The sequence below is a fragment of the Lissotriton vulgaris genome, chromosome 2_1 (assembly GCF_964263255.1).
Source record: "Lissotriton vulgaris chromosome 2_1, aLisVul1.2, whole genome shotgun sequence".
Lineage (NCBI taxonomy): Eukaryota > Metazoa > Chordata > Amphibia > Caudata > Salamandridae > Lissotriton > Lissotriton vulgaris.
In genome coordinates this window covers 804,465,285-804,483,912 of record NC_141687.1, presented here as the reverse complement: position 1 = coordinate 804,483,912, position 18,628 = coordinate 804,465,285, and positions in this window count along the sequence as shown.

Here is an 18,628-nt window from a genome sequence, read left to right as displayed (position 1 = left end):
GTCCTGACGAATGCTGAGCGTAATAGCATCAATAACAGCAGAAACATGTTGACCGTCTATCTTCATTAAAGGATGCAGGTTTCTTAACATAGAACCTAGTCTGTCCATGCACACTGTTTTTAATCAATTCGGGTAGACCCTAATAAAAAAAAAATTGGGTTTCAACTTTGTATTTTTTAATTAGCACTCACATTTAAATACACATTTTTGTTTTATCACTGTTACACTCAACATCATCCTGCTCCGCTGTAATTCAGGCGTTGTAGCACGCTGGGGAGGCACTCGGCTACCTCAGCGGGGACCCGATGATGAAGCGTGTCACCAACTAGTGGTGAGTGAGGGTCCTTTTATAAGGAAAGAGTTTCTTCTCTTCCCTTATCGGCTTAACTGGGCATAGGTTGCCCCCAGTAGCTGGTGTCTCCAATTTTTGGTCTCACTTTTTTTGGTTAATGGGATATTAGTAATAACTATTTAAATTAAGACGGTTTTTGTTATTTCAATTTCTTACACCCAGTCACTCCTTAGTTGTTTACAAAAGATTTCCAGGCTGAGGTGTCATGTGAAACCTAAAGCTTACGGCTGCTGCTTCTGCAAGCTAAGCTGATTGAAGTCTCCTGGATGGTTTTGTTTCACGGTAGCCTGCAGCACAGCTTCGGAAGCTTTGCCTCTAACTGACGCCCCATGCTAGAAGGCATCCATTCATCTGCGACTGCCTTAATCTAAAAAATAAAAGTTTTGTAAAAGAATTGACGAAGAAAGTAAGCGTAAGGAGACTCCTTGGCCGGTGCTCCTTAGCTTTGACCTGAAATGAGGTATTGGATGCCTGAACTTAGGAGGCAAGGAAGAAGGGCAATGTGGGAGTATTCCAATGGTGTGTAGACGGGATTACACTCAGTGTAGTGCTTACAGCAGGTCTTGCAGATAGTAGCGCATAGCCCTGCCTAGGCTCAACCTAAAATGTACTGAACGAGTGACACAACTGTGAATAGGACATTTCAATAGACTCAATAGTAATCCTTAATTATTAGTTATGACCAAACGCCGTTTTGTAAAAGGAAGAAAATATCAGCTTTATAGCCTTAATATGACGACACGTGAGCTCCAAGTTATATAGTCAAAAACACGACAGAGCAAGCATAAAACAAGCATTTGCAGTGCAATAGGTCTTGCATTTATGCAAGTTTAAGTTATTGGCTATGTAAATGACAATGCCTTTTATTCACGTTTTAAAAACCATAACATTGAAAAACAGGCATTGTCATTTACAATGCCAATAGCTCAAACTTGCATAAATGTGAGACCTATTGCATTGCTAATGCTTGTTACTCAAAGTAATCCAATTCGAAAAAATCAATTGTTCTATATCTAAATCTGTTGGGGTGCTGGTCATTTGTCTCAAATGGCTCTGACTCTTGATGGACTGGTAAGAGAACTGTGTTTAAATGCTCAGTAAAGTGGAGCCTGCCTTTAGAAATTAAATATCAATTGTGGTATCCTTCTATGTACTTTCTATGTGCTATGTATGTGTAGTAGTTTCTGATTATAGAAGATTATAGAATGTTACTTATAGAATGTTATGATGTAGTCTTGTGATGATTCTAAGGGTGGCCAGGACTCTGTCAGTTGCTGCTGCTGCCTGCCTGTGTCTCCTGTGGATGAGATCCTTTCCATCTTTGAAATGAATAAAGAAACCTTTTATTCAACTTATATCTGAGAAGTAATTCTTCACATTGGCGACGAGGACGGGATAAAGATTTCATTTCAAGTTTAAATATTCTTTTGGAAAAGAAGAACAATGTATCTTTTTTTTTAACTTATTTTTTTTAAAGAAAATTTCTCAAAGGATCTCAACACTAAGAAGAAAGAGAAATCTTCATTTTAAGCTACTTTACATTAATTTTCGTTTTGCTATTCAGCTTGGAAACTTAAAAGAAAAAAGAGGAAGATATATATATTTTTTTTTAAACTAGAAGATTTCCTTTGTGACTATAAGCTGAAACATTTTTATAACTTCTTTAAAGAACCTACTAATTAACTTCAATAGCTGCCTACTGTGTTGCCTATCGATAACTACCTGCCTACTGTGTTGCCTATCGATAACTACCTGCCTACTGTGTTGCCTATCGATAACTACCTGCCTACTGTGTTGCCTATCGATAACTGCCTGCAATAGTTGCCTGCCTGTATTACATATCGACTTTCTCTGTCTCCTACGTTGTTGTATCGACTTGACTACCTCCTGTGTGAAGGATTCAACCTCCTGAGTGAAGGATTCAACAGCTTTATTTAAACATCTTAATTTCATAACTGTTTCCTGCCTCCCATATAAGAGACATATTAGCTGTGCCTGTTTACTGTGTGAAAGACTGAGCGGCTTAAGTCTTTTATTAATCACTGTTAATGATTAATTAGCGTGACTGCGAAGTTACAGTTTGTGCACTTCAAGGTTTTGTAAATAAACATTTACCGTCATCTGCACGCTCCAAGCTCCTCGCTTCAGTCGCGCTCCTGTTGCTTGAATGTAAACAATTGCTGCATGCTCCTATTACGCTCAAGGCTCTGCGCACTCCGCGCTCCCTGCTTCAGTGACGCGCCAAGCCCGTCAAGTAACGCTGCGTTTCAAGCCTACATACGCTGCGCTTCATTGACGTCACACAGTGTTTCCTCCTTGGCAACGGATTCTTGTCTTGACAACGCCTCACCGGAGTCTCTGTTTTCGGCGGCGCTTCGGTAACTTTGTTCTATTTCATTATTAATTCATCATAATACTTCGTGGGATTCAGTTTTCTAAATTCACGTGTTTTGAAATCTTTCTACGCTGACTCACTCAGCTTAATTAATGTGTGCAGTCAAGTTTAAGGTACTTGGAAATCCTTTTACGCTGACACACTCAGCTTAATTGATGTGTGCAGTCAAGTTTAAAGTACTTGGAAATCCTTCTGCGCTGACACACTCAACTGAATTGATGTATGCAGTCAAGTTGTGCTTTTAAATGCAATTTTCTTTGTGGGATCTATAGGCTTATTTTACTCTTACACAATTTTTTTTATGTGTATTCATATTTTTGTCATTTATTTACAGGTTCTGTTAATACTGTATTTATATGATAACTAATTCATCATTTATTTACAGGTTGTATTTATACCTTGTTTATTTGATATTTAATTCTTTAATACGTTGATATTTGATGTCATTTCATTCTTGCTATTGCTAGTTTGACTAGTTTGACGCATTGATTAACTTTTCTGATATTTTCTGGTGAGCCATGCAGAACGTTACAGCTGCTCCTTTTTTCCTTTCAAAACCAGGGGATCTACCCATTCGCTGGTCCAAATGGAAAAAAGTGTTTTTAAATTATGCAAGGGTATGTGGTACTTCTCTTTCTGCAGAAAGGAAGTCTGCACTTTTAATGCACTGCTTAGGCTCTGAGGGGCAGGAAGTATTCGAGCATTTACCTGAATTGTCTACTGAAGAAGCGAATAATTTAAATGAATTCGAGGTCAAAATCAAAAAGCTGGATAAACATTATTTGCCAAAAGTGAGTACCATCTTAGAAAGGTACCACTTTGGCAGGCGTATGCAGAAAGATGACGAGTCTATAGAAACCTATATCACAGCGTTACGCAAATTAGCTGCCACTTGTAAATTTGAGGGTACTTTAGAAGAAAGGATACGTGATCAATTCATGTTAGGATGTTGTCTAGAAAAAGTTAAAGATGAACTATGGCAAAAAGATGATCCCAATTTAGATGAGGTTATCTCTATAGCCAAAAGACTAGAACATTCTAATGCATGTGTAAAGGTTTTTAAAAAAGACAAAGATGCATATGAAGAAAAAGTCTTAGTTATTAAAAAGAAATCAATAGAGAAAAATGACCTGAGAACTACATCTAATACTGCTAAGAAAACATCTAACTCTGCTTCTTCTTCTTACAATTATTCCAGATCCTCCTCTAATTCCAAACTAAAATGCTTTCGTTGTAATGCCTCTGATCATCTAGCTAATGATAAGTCATGTCCTGCTTTATCTTCTAAGTGTAACAACTGTGGTAAGGTAGGACATTACTCGAAGGCCTGCAGGTCTCAAACTAGTAAGAAAAAGAACCAGGTGAAGGAAGTGTTAATTGATGAAGACTCTGATTCAGATTCTGATGAGTTACATTGTGGTGAGATTTCCATATTTGATGAAACTGTTAATTCTAATTCAAATAAATTGCATTGTGCTGAAATTTCCTTATCTAATGGGAAAAAATGTAAAGGTGCTATTGATATTGTGCGCATTGACAATTGTGAGGTCAAAATGCTATTTGACTCTGGAGCAAAAATTACTTTAATTCCTGAAACTTTTTTAACAAGAAACTTTTTGGAAAGGTAAAAGTTTTCAAACCAGATATAAGACCTTTGGCCTACAGGAGAAAACCCATTAAATTGATAGGTTATTTCAATGGTCAGATTGATTACAAGGGATGACTTACTGCTGGGAAAATTTACATCTCTTGCAGGGGTGACAGCATCATAAGTTGGTTTCACCAGGCGGATTTACATCTCGCCTTGCTTCCTGGTGAGGATCCCTGCATAGTTCTAAGAGACATAGTACCTCACTCAGAAAAAAATGATCTGGTCTCAAATGATCTGTCTTCTTTCACATCTGGCTGTAATGTGATAGGTGTACAAGAAGTCTCTAATCTGAGTGAAAATGAGGTGTCTTATCCTGATTGGCGAAGTATGTTTGAAAAAGTCTTTAGCGATAAACTAGGTTGTCTTTCTGGTTATGTTCACAATATTATCCTGAAAACAGATGCTGTTTCTGTAGCATGCAAAGTACGCAGTGTTCCTCTAGCTATGCAGGAACCTATGCGCTTAGAATTAGAGAAACTCATGAGTGATGAAATCTGAAGCAAGTGAATGGGTTTCGCCTGTTGTTTTAGCACGTAAACCCTCAGGCGAGATTCGTTTTTGTGTCGACCTTAGGGGTCTTAATAGGGAGGTTGTAGCTGATAGATACCCTCTTCCAAATATTAATACCATTCTAACTCAGCTTGGGGATGCTTGCATGTTTTCCACTCTGGACTTGAGGGCTGCATACCACCAAGTGAGGATTGATGAGACGTCCATGGGTTTCACTTCCTTCATCACACCCTTTGGCACATATAAGTTTACTCGTTTACCTTTTGGATTAGTCTCTGCAGCTTCGGTTTTTCAGAGGGTGATGGAAGATGTATTGAAGGGTATCATTGGCGTCAAAATTTATCAAGACGATGTACTTGTTTTTGGTTCATCACAAAGTGAACATGATTTTAGAGTTAGATCTGTTTTGGAGCGTTTTGAAGACAGAGGTCTGACTTTGAGGGAAAATAAATGCAGATTCAATCTGTCAGAGATTGACTACTTAGGTCATTGCTTAACTCCTAACGGTGTAAAACCAAAGGATAAACCGGTAAAGACCATACAAAACTTGCCTACGCCGAAATCTAGGGAGGAATTGGTTACCTTTTTAGGTATGGCAGAATATTATAACAAATGTGTGCCTCATTTTGCCAATAAAACTACTAGCATGAGAGCTTTGTTAAAAAAAGGAATTACGTTTTCTTGGTCTGAGATGTGTTAAACATGATTTGAGTTCAGCTCCTTCTTTACAGAGTTTTGATGTGAATAATGACTCCATTTTGATCACAGATGCTAGCTCTCGAGGTTTAGGGGCTGTGCTCAAACTAATAAGGGATGGGAAAGAGATTACCATTTTGTTTCTCTCTAGGTCTTTGGTTGGCCCAGAATTGTCATATTCGGTGATTGAAAAGGAGGCACTTTGTATTTATTGGGCAATTAGGAAACTAAAAAAATTTCTATGGGGCAATTCATTTGTCGTTCACACGGATCATAAACCTTTGAAGGAGGTTTTTTATAAAAAGGGTTTGTATGCCATTTCTTCACGTATTTGCAAATGGGTTATCGCTCTCCAGGAGTTTGAATTTGATGTGAGATATTTACCTGGGGTGAATAATAAAGTTGCGGATTGTCTCTCTAGGTTAGTTGTGGAACAAACTAACCAGGATTCCTTACCATTGGATGATTCTTGGGAAGTCGATGAGTTCAAGGTCTGCGAGGTGGTTGAAGGAGTTGTACATGAAAGTGATTGGAGAGATGCTTTGGGTACAGACTCTGAGTTACAAGAAGTTTGCGATTTGGTGAGTAAAGGTTGGCCTTGTCTTAAGAATTTGAGTGTTCCCGCTAAAAGGTATTGGAATGTCAAGGATGAGCTTTCTTTAAAGGATGGTTTGTTGTGGAGAGGCACTAGACTTATTCCACCTTCTCTCGTTAGGGAGAAGATTCTTCTCTTAGCTCACCAAGGACACCAAGGCATATCCAAAACTAAGGAGAGAATAAGGTTACATTTCTGGTGGCCTGGCATTGATCTTCAGGTTGAGCGAATGATTCGTGATTGCGTTGAATATAACTCTTCTGACAAAGTGTGTAAAACAAGAACACAACCTATGGTTATCAGAGATATGCCGGTACGTTGTTGGCAGGATGTAGCTTTGGACATTCTAGGTCCCATTTCCTCTGGGAATGGTCGGAAATATGTTCTAGTCATGATGGATATGTTCTCGCGTTGGCCAGAGATAAAAGTAACTCAAAATAATGAGACCAAAGATGTAGTTAAATTCTTTCGAGAAATTTTTGGTAGGGAAGGTTTCCCTGAGACTATCCTTACGGATAATGGTGTGCAACTGGTGCCAAACGAAATGGAAGATTTCTTGGCAAGTAAAGGTATCAAACACAAGCGTTGTTCACTTTACCATCCGGAATGTAATAGTATGGTGGAGAGGTTCAATCGCGTACTTAAGGAGTCCATTCAGATCTCTAAAGACCAGGGCTTGGATTGGAAAAATAATCTGATGGACAGAGTAATGATTTATAGGGTTACACCCCATTCCACCACAGGTGATATTCATTTTGTGCTTTTCCGAGGCCGCATTCCAAACACTTCTATATTTCAGAGTTGGATGAGAAATTTAGGGGTGGAAGCAGGGAATCACTGCAAGGACTTGAGTTCATTGAAGCAGGAGATAAAGTCCAATTTGAGGAAAGAAAACTTTGATAGAAGACATGCTGTTGCTCATACCAAGGTGTGTGTTGGGGATCGGGAAAGAGTTCGTCTTCCTCTTAGATCTTCTGGAGCCAAATTCTCTTCCCCTTATTATGTTACAAAACTCTTCCATAATGCTGTTAAACTAAATGATGGAAGGATTTGGAATTTGAATCGTATTGCTTCATGTTCAGGTTCTTCTGGCAAGACCTTACCTAATAGTACTGTGACTGACAGGGAAGATCATGTCAAGTCCGATGTTCCTGTCAGAAGAAGTTCACGCTTGACCCGTGTTCCTGCAATTCTCAATGATTATATTTTGAAATAGTTTTTTTTTTTGTGTTTCAGGGGAAGGTGTGTGGTATCCTTCTATGTACTTTCTATGTGCTATGTATGTGTAGTAGTTTCTGATTATAGAAGATTATAGAATGTTACTTATAGAATGGTATGATGTAGTCTTGTGATGATTCTAAGGGTAGCCAGGACTCTGTCAGTTGCTGCTGCTGCCTGCCTGTGTCTCCTGTGGATGAGATTCTTTCCTTCTTTGAAATGAATAAAGAAACCTTTTATTCAACTTGTATCTGAGAAGTACTTCTTCACATCAATACTCTATGTAGTCGCTGCAGAGGGTGAGCGATATGAAGCCCACAAGGTCCCTTGGCTGTAGGGGAAGGAACAGATGAAGACTGCACAACAGTAGACTCCATTACAACACTGTGCACCTTCTATCAGTGGGATACTACTGTGGTGAGAGTTAAACTTATCATCTTTGCATATGACTAGAAAGAGTGGTAGCTTCTCAAGACTACTATCAAATACGGCACAAAAATACAAAATGCTAGATTCTGGATTACCAGAAAGCTGCAATCTAGAACTCGACAGCCAGACTAATTTTCAACCTCCCATGTCGCACTCACACCACACCTGAAGGAGCTCCATTGGCTTCCCAATCATAAACTAGCACAATTCAAACTCCTCACCCACACTTTCAAGGCACTACATAACACTGGCCCATCATACCTTAACAATCACATCTGATTTCACAAACCGTCTAGACCCCAAAGATTGTCCGGACTCCTACTGGCACAAGTCCCACGCATACTGAAAACTAGAGACGGCAATTGAGCTTTCTCTTACATCACTCCTAAAGCATGGAACAACCTCCCACTACACCTACTAGTCTCCTTCTCACTTCTTCAATTCCACAAGAAGCTGAAGATCTGGCTTTTTGAGTGGCACTATAGGCATAAGGTGTGGCTAGACTCACACCTGCTCAGTGTCAGGATACCTTCCCGGGCATAACATAACCGAATAGCACTCCTTGTCAGATATCACATGAATTTATTACAAAATTGGTAAACAGAACGGTACAAAAAGACACATGAAAATCTAGAATAATCACAAGAAGCATATGCTGCTTCAAACTTTTGACTGTCTCACTGCAATGCCCAACAGCACTACTGAAATGTAACATTGGCAAGATGATGACAAATCTAATTTGCTAGAGCCGATCAAAAGAAGGTTGTAGGAAGAGTGACCGAAAACGAAGATACAATTCAAGTTTTGTTGCCCGAAAACAAGTGTGAAGTCTCAAGGAGCGACAGAGGCTGAAGAGTGCTCAAGCAGGAACAACATTCTGATAATGGTCCGGACCAAAAATGTGGAAAGACCAAACATTAAACTTTACTCAGGGCAATGGCTGAGTGAGGTAGGTCTACCCAAAGGACTCTGTAAGTTGTTTTCAATACAAAAATCACACAAGTTGTCAATTTCTCCACAACAACACTTCTCTACCAAACCAGTGCTGGCACATCTTCTGAACTACAGTGATAGGGGTTTATTACTGTAGGGGGCAAGAAAAAAAGGTGCTATGATGGTGCAAATAATGTTATATTCCAGATAAATCAATTGCTATCCATCATTGATGGACTTCATGCATTGAGGAGAAAAGTTAACTTTGAGACCTGAGTGTCTGCTATATGCTTTGTACACAGCTAAACTAAAGGCCATAGATGGTCAAAACACTTTTCTTTACAGAGGCCAAGGAAGCATGTGACTGGGTGTTCTGACCGACTTTTTCGGCCCTCCTTTGAGGGAGAATGATTGAAGGCGACTCCAGCCTATTACCCTCCTAGTGCAGGGATTAGAACTATAAACAGGGCCTATTCAATAAGGCACAGTAGTGCATTTTCGTACCCCTTTCCTTAGATCAGGGCTTATAAACATAAGCCAGGGGATAGATTCATTAGTATTAGTGATAATCCGTCCTTTTGCAAGAGTGTTAGTATACCTTCTATGGAGTTATGCTTATTTCGGGCCTTGTAGGCCTCAAACGGGAGAGACTCCATCTTGCTTTCTGCCCTGGCAGCTTGAGATGCTTCTAGGCCAAGTGTAATGTTTTAGTTTCGAAGTGTTGTTCGCTTGGAGAGAACCAGCTCAGGCTGGCCCTTATCGAAAGACTGTATTTTTCTCCACTCCGAAGACACAACATCAGGCCGGCCGGCTGGGAACGTGTCCTTGGTACGGGGAGGTACAAGAATTTGGTGGGCGGCAGGTTACTGGCCGTAACTTTCCATGAAAGGACAAGCTTCCATATTAGCGAAAGTGTTAGGCAGTGAGTCAGTCAGTCTGTAGGCGGCAGCTAGCTGTTAGCATCAATGCCATTAATTATTTCCAGGCAGACAGTCGCCATCTTGAAGTCCGAGAAAGATCATGAAGCTGATACTCTCTGAGAAAGATTGAAGGAGAAGGAGAAGTAGCGCAGAGCGATCAGAGACAGAGAGAGACAGCAGATAATAAAGAGGACGTTTCCAGTGACTTGGAGGGAAGCAGAGGAGACAGAGCATAGCGGTGCAGACGTGTACTCGTGACTGCTGAGGTGTGATTCCGAGACGAGCCAAGGCACAGACGAGAAGGGAACCTAGATGACTGTTGAACCCCGACTTCGTGTCCGCAAGGTGACGTCTGACCATTACTTATAGTGTGCACATTCTAACCTTTCACTTTTCTTTGCAGGATATATGTTATAGTATAGTGCTGTGTTTATAATCATTGTAATAAAATACCCCAGTTCTTAGTGAACCAACATGTGCCTTTTATTCTTGTTCAATCAGGGTAACCTGGTCTTCTAGTCAGACATCGTTTTCATGAACGGATGTAAATCCCGGTCAGGTAAGAGGTGACTGAATAATGAGGGAGAGAGGGACCATTTGATGCTGAGAGCAGAAGGTACATGATTCAATTTGGAAACGATCTTCATAAATAACCAAAAAATTCCATCTAAAGGAATATCAGCAGCGAAAGAAACTGATTTTCTCATGGCCCTGATCAATGCGAGATCAGTGGGCAAACATAGACAAGAAATAGCCGACCTCATCATAGACAACAATCTAGATGTCCTTTTTGTGACTGAGACTTGGCTGGATGAAGCATCCGGACCAGACTTGGTTATTGCTGTGCCTCATGGCTACACCATTTACCGCCTGGACAGGAAACTACAACGAGGGGGGGGACTGGCAATTATTGCCAGAGAAGAATTTCCAATTAAAATAACTCCCATTTCGGTAACCACATGTGAGGTACTTCAATTTAGCATTCGCTTCACAGCCATATATAGTTTCAAAGGACTACTCTTATATCGTCCCCCTGGAAACAGAAAGCCTTTTATAAACACTCTTAGTACAATCATGGAATCACTTATCATGGAGGAATCATTTACAATTCTGGGTGACATGAACTTTCACCTGGACCTGAAAGAGGACAAGGATACCCAGACCTTGATTATGGATCTGGACATGTTAGGACTCAAACATTTGATCACGTCTCTGACCCACCAAGCTGGACACATTCTAGACGGTATTTTTTCTAATGTTGAGACCCTACATATACTTAACATCCTGCCATTGCCTTGGACAGATCACTATGTCATATTCAATAAGCTGACTCTAACAGATACTTCCAAGAGAAAAGCTTTGCCGCCGAAGCCAGCCACTTTTAAAATCTGGAAAAATATTAACCATTCCGAATTAATCAATCTATTGGACAGCTCTTGTCCATTACTTTCCACCGACCCATCCATTGCCACACAACAATTTCACGACTGGCTAAGAAATGCCACTAATACCTTAGTTCCAACAAAAAAAGTTTCCACGAACAGAACGACCCCTTCTGCACCATGGTATACTGACGAGCTTAGGAGACAAAAACAGCTCAACAGAACCAGGGAAAGGAAATGGCGAAGAAATTATGATCCCGATGAGAAAGTGAAATATAAAGAGTCACTATCAGTGTATAAAGACATGATTATGGAAGCAAAGAAAACTTTCTTTTCAGAAGAAATCGACAAAGCTAAAAATTCATCTAGACAACTATACGATATTACCAGAACACTATCGGGCAACGCACCAGATCTTACCCCGCCTGCCTCTCAATCCTTTTGTGATGAATTGGCTAAATTCTTTTATTCCAAAGTCAATGACATCTATCAGGCTTTCTCTTCTAACCCCCCAAACTCGTCCCCCCCTAAGCCAGTACCGGACTATGAATTCACGAGTTTTAAACCTCTGACCATGGAACAAACCACAAAAATAGTCTCTTCCATTAAGACAGGATCCATACTGGATCTGTGTCCATTCTCGGTCCTCCCTCCAGTGATGAATACTCTCATCCCGATGATCACTTCAGTCTGTAACACAATATTAGGCTCCGGAATCTTTCCCGAATCCCTAAAAAATACAATTGTGAAGCCTCTGTTAAAGAAAGCCAGCTTGGACAAGACAGACCCAAAGAACTATAGACCAATAGCAAGCCTACCCTTCTTAGCCAAAGTGGTCGAAAAGGCCATGAATCAACAGCTGGTTGAGTACATCGAGACACACCATCTACTGGATGACTCACAATTTGGCTTTCGAAGACACCATGGCACTGAAACCGCCTTAATCAAGGCTGCGGACGACATTAGGACCATCCGAGATCTCGGTGGAACAGCAGTCCTAGTCATGTTGGACCTGTCGGCGGCGTTCGACACGGTCGACCACAACACTCTAATCGACCGTGTCGAAAAGATGGGCATTCACCAATCGGCGAGCAAACTGATTGCCTCATTCCTAGCTGACAGATCACAAGCTGTCACCATTGGCCCTCACCAATCCATCAATCTGTCATTACCATGTGGGGTTCCTCAAGGCTCATCCCTAAGTCCGACACTTTTTAACATCTATGTGTCGGACCATGCCAACGTCATCAAGGCATATGGGATGAGCGTAACCTCCTACGCAGACGATACCCAGCTGGTTTTGGGTATTAAAGATAATGGACCAGAGGTGGCTGACCGATTTCGGCGCGGAATGCTCGCAATCAGTGAGTGGATGGCTTGCAACTGTCTCAAGCTAAATTCCGATAAGACGGAAGTGCTAATTTTCGGACCCCTCAGACCTGACTGGTCATCAACTTGGTGGCCATCGGGAATGGGTGAGCCTCCGAAGCCAACACTCAAGGTTAGGAACTTAGGAGTAACTTTCGATGTGGACCTAAATTTCATGGCACATGCAAACAAGGTAGCGGCAACTGCCCACCATAAACTGAGGTTGATTAGGAAGATCCTTCCTTTTCTCCCCGCTACTGCTGCAAAAACACTAGTTAGTTTGTTAGTGCTAACTTCCCTTGACTACTGCAACGGGCTATTTTTAAATGCCCAAACCAGGATAATAAACAAACTTCAGTCATTACAGAATGCTGCAGCACGGCTCCTTTCAGGAACACCTAAATTTTCCTCAGTATCTGACACCCTCAAAAACTATCACTGGCTAACGATCCGCAATCGCATAAAATTTAAATCTTTATGCATAGTGTATAAAGCATTACATGACCAAGCTCCCCAATTCTTTAAGGCAAATCTGACACCCTATAAACCAACCAGAATGCTTCGATCCACCACTCTGAATCATCTAGTGGTTCCTCGATCCAAGACAGTATCTTGGGGAGACCGTCGCTTCCTAGTTGCGGCTTCAAAGCTTTGGAACTCCTTGCCTCTCTGCATCAAGTCCTCTCCTTCACTTATGCAATTTCGAAAGTTATTGAAAACCTGGCTATTCGATCAGTAGTCCAACACAGCCTGCCATGAGCGATGAGGGAATTTAATGGAATCAATTAGCGCCGAGACGCCCACGGGTATTCGCCGCGCTCAACAAATTACAAAATAAATAAAGCTGTGCTAATTCATGTTATTGTAGTATCATCCCGAGTAGCCAATGAGAGACTCCTTCCAAAGGTATTCATAGGAGAGTGATCGTCGTTGGTAAGCGGCGTTAATGAGAGCACCAGGTGGGAGACTGGTGTGTAGATTCGCCGGATTGCGGATCGGGTTGTAAGTAAGCGAGCACTGGGAGGGAAACCAGTGTGTAGGTCCGCCGGATTGTGGACCGGATAAAAAGAGAGCACTGGGGCTGCAGCTCAGTGTGTATGGCACGCCGGATTGCGTGTCGAGTGAGCACTGAGGGTGATCAGTGTGTAATGGTGCATAATCAGAACTGCCCCAGGGTAGATTAGTCTGGGCCTAAGTGGCCGTGAGACTAGTTGGTATGAATGGGATACTGTAGAAAACCTATGCATGTGTATTGCTATTTTCCCCATCCTTAGGTACGAGATGTACATACATATACATATACCTATTGTAAATACGTTCTAAGGAGGGAGGTGATTACGTTCCGACTGGGTTGGAGGGGCTCTCAGGAGCTGATCCCATCTGGTTCGAGAATCCGGTCGTTACATCTGGCGTCACAAACTGTTTACGAAGCCTGTGTGCACTGTATTGTTTTGATCTTGTTGGTTTGCGCTCGGCTCGTACGTATTTTCTTTGTTAATAATTGTGTATATATTTTTTGTGTGTCAAAATGTTTTCGTGAAAGTCAAAATCTACTTTCAAATTGCCTGTTGAAATTCCCGGCTGGGAATCAACGCCTTATGAGGCCTTGGCCCGTGAGTGGGCCGATTCTACTGGTTTGAGTGAGAATTGGACTTCTTGTTTGGAGCAGGCGGAGCCTGCTGATGTGGTTTCTTGCTTGCAAAAGGCTCCAGTAGTGAAGGGTGATGAGCTTCCTATTTTAGGACGCAGAGGTTGCATTGTGCTGACTGCTTACAGAATCCTTCATGAGAAATTTGTAAAATTACAGAAGCGATTTGTGGATATGGAAGAAAAGTTTGTTGAGGTGCAGAATGCGCATACTCTTTTACGATGTCAAAATAAATTGCTTGCCGACAAACTTGAGACGTATCAAACTATAGCCGAAAGGGCTGCTGTTCGAATTGCTAAATACAAATATAGACACCGTCGCGGTCGTGTTTGTAAACGGAAAGTGCGTCTGGTCGTGGCGAAAGCCGGACTGGATTGGAACCCTGACGAGTGGGATGGTAATATCTGGGACTCGAATGATTCTGGCTCCTCGGCTGAGGAGGGTGACAAGCGCGAGTCTTTTTCGCTCTGGACGTGATTGTAAATCTGCTTCTTGTGACAAAGACGATGATTCTAGCGGCCGTGCTCGCTCTTCCCATTCTGATGACGTATCTCGTCCTGATTGTTCTAAATCTATGGACCGGGCTTCTTCGGAGGCTCGTCCGGAGGTTTCTGCACACCTGGTTTTTCGACGCAAATTACAACAGGCTCCTGGTAATCCGAATGGTGTTCATTTGGATAGTATTGAAGATTTTACTCAACAGGAAGTTAGTGACATTTTGCAACGATTTCGACAACGGCCTGGTGAGGCTTTGCTTACGTGGTTGGTGCGCCTTTATGAATTAGGTGCTGCAGGTATCATGGTAGATGCAGGTGATTGTTTACGTTTTTGCTCTTTGAGTTCCGATTCTACTGTACAAGACCATTTTCGAAATTATAATGGTGCTGGCCAAATAAGTCTACTCCAGCTAGCGACTGATGGCTGTAACCATAAATACCCTACTGAGTCTGATTGGCCTGTCAATGACAAGCCGTGGTATACTTTGCGCGATGCGTTGCAGCGTTTGAAAGAAGAGGTGATGAAAACTGCGATTTTTCTCAGTACTGCTGACAGGTTGTTGGATGGTTTATTGACATCTTCTGTGCGGAATCGCATTATCCGTTCTTCCCCTGTTGCTTATAAGCAGGTTATGATGACTTTGTTAATTAATCAAACTGGCAATCCTTTGTCTATGGTGCTTGAATCTGTCCGTCAGCTTGGTGAGTTGGGTGACTGGTTTAAACCTGAGAGGCAGTCCAGCCCGGAGGGTCGTACTGCTGGAGATTATAAATTCTCTAGACGTGATTTGTTTCTTGCACTGCTGGCTGATGGTGTGAAAAGAGAAGACATTGACGGTGAACCTAATAATCGCTTATGGGACATGTTTCGTAAGCGTGGTTTGGATCGAAAGGAGGGTGCCCGTCGTGTGCGGAAGAATGATTGTGATCGTGGTTGTTCTGATGATAGTGGTGACGACAGACGTCGTGTGGATTGTGATCGCCGTGAAGGACGGCGCTATGAGCGTGATGATTCCCCTCGTCATGAAAAAGTAAGGGGGAGTGAGGGGGAAAAAGAAAGGGGGAGAGATGATCGTGTCTACAACAAATATAGAGATGAAAGGGATCGTTCCCCTGAGTTGAGGAGAAGGGAGGATCGTCACAGGCTTTCTGATCGTAATTCACAGTACTATGAAAATGACAAAAATCCATTTCGTAATGGAGATGGATATGAACAGGATATTTTGATACCCAAGAAACATGAGAGCATTTACCCTGATTTGCCTTGGTTGACAGAACGCAGTAAAAATGACTAAGAAATAGGTCAAGCTCCAGTACGCAGGTGGGCTCACAAAGACAATTGACCCTATGTAGATATTGAAATTTTTTGGCAACATCGTAATATCCAAAGGGCCCGAGCATTGGTAGATACAGGAGCGGAGGCCACTTTAATTCATGGTAAATCAAAGAAATTCAAAGGCCAATTTTTCACAATTACTGGTTTAGGTGGAAAGGAGACTCCCGCAGTGCAAAGTACACTTGAAATGAGAATAGGTAGAATTCCCCGAAGAGAATATTCTGTATTAGTTGTACCACTCTTGGAGTATATAATTGGAATTGATATTTTAAATGGAATGACTTTGCATTTGGATGACGGTTGTTACCAATTTGGAACTAGACACTACATATCGTCCAGACCCGTACGGGTTGGCCGTTTTATGAATGCCCCCCATAAAAATTCCCCAAGCCACAAAAGTGGTTTCTCAGAAACAATATCGTATTCCAGGTGGCCATGAAGAGATCAGTGCCACGATTCAGGATTTGGTTGACGCAGGAGCTATAACTCCGGTTACTTCTGCTTGGAATAATCCCGTTTGGCCTGTGCGCAAGAGCGATAATTCTTGGCGCATGACCGTTGATTATCGAGAACTGAATAAACACACACCCCCTTTGACTGTTGCAGTATCAGACATTGTTACTTTAATTGAAAGAATCCAAAAGCATCCAGGTACATGGTATGCGTCCATTGATATTGCTAATGCTTTCTTTTCAATTCCGATTGCCCCCGAGTGTCAGGAACAATTCAGTTTTACATGTAATCGGCGTCAAATGACGTTTAGGAGTCTTCCTCAAGGTTATGTACATAGTCCTACAATCTGTCACCGGCTGGTGGCGGAGCATTTGTCCGAAGTAACTGTACACCCGCAAATTCAAGTGTGCCATTATATTGATGACATTTTAATTCAAGGTGAAACACAAGATCAAGTTCAGACTCAATTAGATCAAATCCTTGACTGCTTACGTGAAAAAGGTTGGGAAATTAATCCTGATAAGTTACAAGGTCCATCCCAAAATGTTAAGTTTTTAGGCATCAATTGGCATGAAGGTCACAGAGAGGTGATCCCGCAGGTTAAACGAAAAATTTTAGATTTTGCAGTCCCGAGGAATAGAAAAGAAGCTCAGAGCTTCATTGGCTTGTTTGGTTTTTGGCGTCAACATATTCCCCATTTGAGTCAGATATTGGCTCCTTCATATCGAGTCACTCGCAAAAAGCATGCGTTTGAATGGGGTGAACCACAACAGAATGCATTTAATTTGGCAAAAGAAGCGATTCAGTACGCCTTGGATCTGTGGCCTGTGGGCGAGGGTGATGTGGATTTGAATGTGTCCGTACAAGGTCTGTATGCAAATTGGAGTCTGTGGCAAAAGCAAGGCAGACAAAAAGTGCTGTTAGGTTTTTGGACTAAGAAGTTACCTGAGGCTGGTGAGCGTTATACACCTTTTGAGAAACAGTTGCTTGCGTGTTACTGGGCTCTGGTGGATACCGAGCAATTGACTTTAGGTCATGATGTGATTTTGAGACCTGAAATTCCTATTATGCAGTGGGTTTTGAGTTCGCCGAAAACTCATCGAATTGAACATGCTCAAGAGGCGAGTGTGATTAAGTGGAAATGGTACATTCAGGACAGGGCACGCGTGGGTCCGAAAGGTGTGGCTGCATTACATGAGCAAGTGGCGCAGGCGCCATCGAATGAGACTGGGAGTGATTGCTCCGTACCTGTAGTACAGGAATCTCCTGTCAAGTGGGGTAAGCCATTTGATGATTTGTCCGCGGAGGACAGAAAACATGTGTGGTTTACGGATGGTTCAGCGAGGTTCATTGGAGATAAACGGCATTGGAAGGCAGTGTCCTATAATCCTATCACACAGAAATTGCTGAGTACAACTGGTGAAGGAAAGAGTAGTCAATATGCTGAATTATACGCAGTTTACCAAGTTTTGAAACAGGAACTACCTGGCACATGTCATATTTTCACTGATTCCTGGTCCACAGCTAATGGACTGGTGGTATGGTTACCAACTTGGCATTCTCATAATTGGGAGTTGCATTCAAAAGAATTGTGGGGAAAAGAATTATGGCAAGAAATTTGGGAATTGCTCCCACAGAGTACTGTGACAATCTTTCATGTGGATGCTCATACCCCGATAGACTCCCTTGACAAATTCTTTCATAACATTGCAGATGAGAAATCTAAAATTGCTGAGGCAGTGGTGGACATGCAAGATTCTGATTTGGCAGGATTGGCGAAATGGGCCCACCAGAAAGCAGGACATTTTGGAGAGAGAGCCACTAGCAGGTGGGCCGCCGATCGAGGAATTTATATTCCTTTAAATTACATTAAAGATGCCATTCTGCATTGTCCCATCTGTCAACATTCCAGACACCGAAAAGTACCACACATTGTTAAAGGTCATTTACATCGAGGAAAATTGCCCGCTCAAATTTGGCAGATTGATTATATTGGCCCGCTCCCTATGAGTAAAAATTGTCAATATGTTTGTACAATTGTCGACACTTACAGTGGCCTTTTGGTGGCCTTTCCCTACAAACAAGCTACCCAAGTAAACACCATTAAAACATTGGAATTAATCATATTATATTATGGTGTTCCATTTCAAATTCAATCTGATAATGCATCCCACTTTCGTGGAAGATTGGTACAGGAATTTTGTGCGGAAAACAATATAGAATGGGTGTTTCATATTCCTTATTA